General features: G+C 47.9%; 1 long non-coding RNA gene across 1 annotated transcript; it reads left to right on the top strand.

Moving 5' to 3' along the window:
• Positions 1–2,842: 2,842 nt before the first annotated feature.
• Positions 2,843–3,809, top strand: LOC128069270 (uncharacterized). The gene is made up of 3 exons (XR_008201534.1): positions 2,843–2,960; positions 3,523–3,652; positions 3,762–3,809. It is a non-coding gene; the product is annotated as an uncharacterized LOC128069270 (long non-coding RNA).
• The last annotated feature ends 502 nt before the right edge of the window (positions 3,810–4,311 follow it).

Here is a 4,311-nt window from a genome sequence, read left to right as displayed (position 1 = left end):
CTGGCACATGGTGTCCTTGACTCTATCAATGACATCATCAAATCCTTGGACCCATCAGAAGTTCCTGACATCAAACACGCTCATTCACACATGCAGGTGTGCTTTTAGGACACAAAACAGGAGAACTGGAGGAACTTTCATTGTTGTTCAGTTACCAAGTCCTGTCTGACTCTGTGACCCTATGGACTGCAGCATACCAGGCCTCCCTGTCCCTCACCATCTCCCGGAGACAGTGAAAGAACTTTGGGTCTGTTTTGTTGGATGATTTGTGGTGTGGATATTTAAAACAAGAACTAGCCTCCACCTCTTTGGCAGAAATAGGGCTTCAGTGGAGTCTGCAGCTTCCCTTGGGAGGTCTGCTAAGAGGTAGGAGTACCCTATGTCCTGGACTCCTCCTACATCATCCCTGGATGTACAAGGGCCTCCCAGTGTATCTTCTCTAAGTGGCCAGGAGCCTGGCCTTTGGAATTAGAAGACTGGACTTCAGAATTAGGCAGCCCAAGGAGAGGAAATCTATCACTACTTCCACCTTTCCCTCCTCTATTTGCCATGAGGTAATGGGACTGAAGAATTGATGCTTTTGAGCTGTGGTGTTGGAGAAGACTCTTGAGAGTCCCTTGGACTGCAAGGAGATCCAACCACTACATTCTAAAGGAAATCAGTCCTGGGTGTTCTTTGGAAGGAATGATGCTAAAGCTGAAACTCCAGTACTTTGGCCACCTCATGCAAGGTGTTGACTCATTGGAAAAGACTCTGATGCTGGGAGGGACTGGGCACAGGAAGAGAAGGAGACGACAGAGGATGAGATAGCTGGGAAGGTATCACTGACTCGATGGATGTGAGTTTGAGTGAACTCTGGGAGTTGGTGACGGATGGGGAGGCCTGGCGTGCTGCAATTCATGGGGTCACAGAGAGTCAGACACGACTGAGCGAATGAACTGAACTGAGCTGAATGGGACTGGATGCCATGATCTTAGTTTTTTGTTTTGTTTTGTTTTTAATATTTAGTTTTAAGCCGGCTCTTTTCACCCTGTTAGTCACTTGGTTGTGTCTGACTCTTTGTGACCCTGTGGACTGTAGCCTGCTAGGCTCCTCTGTCCATGAAATTCTCCAGGCCAGAATACTAGAGTGGGTAGCCATTCCCTTCTCCAGGGGATCGTCCCAACCCAGGAGTCAAACCTAGGTCTCCTGCATTCAGGCAGACTCTTAACCCTCTAAGCCACCGAGGAAGCCCCTGTGAAAGAACCAGAACTAGCCCTCAGGCTGCACACACGTCACCACAGACATCTGTGGGTGTACAGCAAATGAAAAGCACTGTAGCCACGTCGGTGCCTGGGGAGGCAGGAATACATAGGCAAGAATCTTCAGTGTTTTAGCAGCAGAACTTTTTAAAAGCAAAGTATTCCGTAGACAAGACACATAAAGGACAAAGCAGATAAAGATGATATTTTATTACAATAAAGTAAGGTAAGGTGAAGTCCCTCAGTCGTGTCTGACTCTTTGCGACCCCATGGACTGTAGCCGACCAGGCTCTTCCATCCATGGGACTTTCCAGGCAAGAGTACTGGAGTGGGGTGCCATTGCCTTCTTCAGAAGATCTTCCCAGGGATCGAACCCAGGTCTCTCGCTTTGTAGGCAGATGCTTTACTGTCTGAGCCACCAGGGAAGTCTTAAGGTAAGTTTATTGCCATAAACGTACCTTTATCTGTTTTGTCCATTATGTTTCTCATCTACAGAAGACTTTCAAAAAGTTCCGTGGCTAACACATTTAAAATTCTTGCCTATGTTTTCCTGCCTCCCCAGCCACTGATGTGGCTGCAGAAGGACTGATGTGCTTCTCATTCAGTGTGCACCCACAGAGGTCTGTAGTGGCGTGTGTGCAGCCTGAAGGCTAGTTCCTGTTCTTTCTCTATTCACCTTCTAATCCTCGGTCATTTCCTTCAGCCTCAGTTTCCTCTTCTGCTTAAAGGGGAGGGGGGAAGTAGACCAGGTGATGTCTGAGGTCCCTTCTAGTGCGGGCATTGAGATTGTTTGAGCTGGAGCTGGAGGATTAAGGCAGGGGCTGGTATTAGATCTGTTCAGGTACATGATGACGAGAGAGAACCAAACAGAGCAGGAGTTGGGAGGCTGTCTTCATCAAGGTGAAGGGAAGAATTTGCAGATGATTTGGGGCAACTAGTGTGCTAACATCCCAGTGCTGTGTTAGTCTCCATGTGTGCCTCTCCCATATCACTCTCCCATTGTCTCCCTCCTGTTCTACACCCAGGATCCCAGGAGGATGACTGTAACAGCAGGCCCCCTATGGGCCAGCTTCCTGTTGGTTTCAGCCAATGAGAGATGCTGGAAGGAAATCTCAGGGAGAAGGGAGAGTGAAGCTGGGGTATTTATTCCCTCCTTCCCTTCTTCCCTCCCTGGTCAACAAGGATTGGCTACATCCTCTGTTAAGGACAACAACCCCCTAGCATTAATGGCCTAGGATATCACCTTTATCCCTTTTCCTAAACCCTGTCCTTGCCTTTGTAACAGTCCTTTCTTTAAACCCTCTTCCCATTACCCATGTTGAGTGTGTCTTCTGTCCTGTTGGGACCCATTGATGCAGGCTGTCCAGCAGCCTCACTTTTTGGATTTCCTCTCCCCCAGCCTCATTCATTGCTCTCCAAAGCTTACTTTTATTGAATTTATGTATCTATTTTACTCTGTCCCCTGCTCTCTTAATTTCTGTAAATTCTGTGCACATTGCTATAGAGTGGGGCACCCCTCTGGCTCACGCTACAGTGGAAGCAGAGAAGAATGAAAATTCTACTCCGTGTCCAATTTGAGTGCCTCATGCATATTCAGATGGAGTTGCCCAGCAAACAGAGATGCCAGCAAGATGACTGGAATGTTCTGAAGGGGCCAGTACAGAGGATGACCAGGGAAGACACTTTCCAGGAGAGTGAAGACATCAATCTACAAATTCAGTAATGCTCCCAACAATACCTTGCACCCTCGAAGGCACACGTTTTAAATTTTTTGATACAGAATTTAAAAAGTTGTTGTTCAGTCGCTAAGTCATGTACGATGACTCTTTGAGGCCCCATGGACTGTAGCACCCCAGGCTTCCCTGTCCCTGACCATCTACTGGAGTCAGCTCAGACTCATGTCTATTGAGTTGGTGATACTATCTAACCATCTCATCCTCTGCCACCCTCTTCTCCTTTTGCCTTCGATCTTTCCCAAGCATTAGGGTCTTTTCCAATGAGTCGACTCTTCGCATCAGGTGTATTTATTTATTTATTGGGATCATTGATCTTCCTTGAGGCATGTGAACTGTTAGTTCAGGCTTGTGGAATCTAGTTCCCTGACCAGGGATCACACCTGGGCCCCCTGCATTGGGAACATGGAGTCTAAGCCACTGAACAACCAGGAAATCTCCCCTCTGGGGCGTCCGATTTATATCCAGACTAAGGCAGAGATTTGGTGAGAGTTGTGTTGCCATTGCTGGCTGAACCCTATTGTCCTTTCTGTTTATTTTACAAACAGAGCAATAAAAGATGTCTCCAGGCTGAAGGAGCATGTGGTCTAGTGGGGAAGATGCACATAGATGAGAGGACAGGCATCTGTGACCCTCAGAAGAACCTTCCTGTTTCACGGGCCTTGTCTGACCAGCAGGGTACTCATTTCAATTTTTTGGAAGTTACATGACTTTGGAAGGGGGAAGCCCTCTCCAGTTGCAGCCATTTATGTTGACTTATACCCACTTTCTTCACTCATTTATACAGTGTACCTGACCCCTGAAAGGCTCTGAGTTTGAAATCCTTAAAATGAACAGCAGGAATTTCCCTGGTGCTCCAGAAGGAAATGGAAACCCACTCCAGTGTTCTTGCCTGGAGAATCCCAGGGACTGCGGAGCCTGGTGGGCTGCTGTCTATGGGGTCGCACAGAGTCGGACACGACTGAAGCGACTTAGCAGCAGCAGCAGCAGCCAAAGGTTAAGAATCTATGCTTTAACTGCAGAGGGCACAGGTTTGATCCCTGGTTGGGGAACTAAGATCCTGCGAAGAGAGGAAAAAATAAATAAAAATAAAATAACAGAAAAAAACCCATGTATTCATATCAGTTAATTTTGAAAAGAGGGGGCACACTCTGAGAGCCAGTGTGTTATGGGAGAGAGGAGTGTGGGTAAGGGGGCTCCACAGAGGTGTATGAGGGGGGTGCACTCTGGGGCTGGGGGCTTTCCAGGCAGAAGAACAGATAGACAGTGGAGTGGAGACACAGGACTCTGTGTGTCAGGGGAGGAGGACACCAGATGTCCTGTGGTTGCAGTGAGGC

This window comes from Budorcas taxicolor, chromosome 25 (genome assembly GCF_023091745.1).
Source record: "Budorcas taxicolor isolate Tak-1 chromosome 25, Takin1.1, whole genome shotgun sequence".
Lineage (NCBI taxonomy): Eukaryota > Metazoa > Chordata > Mammalia > Artiodactyla > Bovidae > Budorcas > Budorcas taxicolor.
This window is presented reverse-complemented; position numbering and strand designations above follow the sequence as displayed.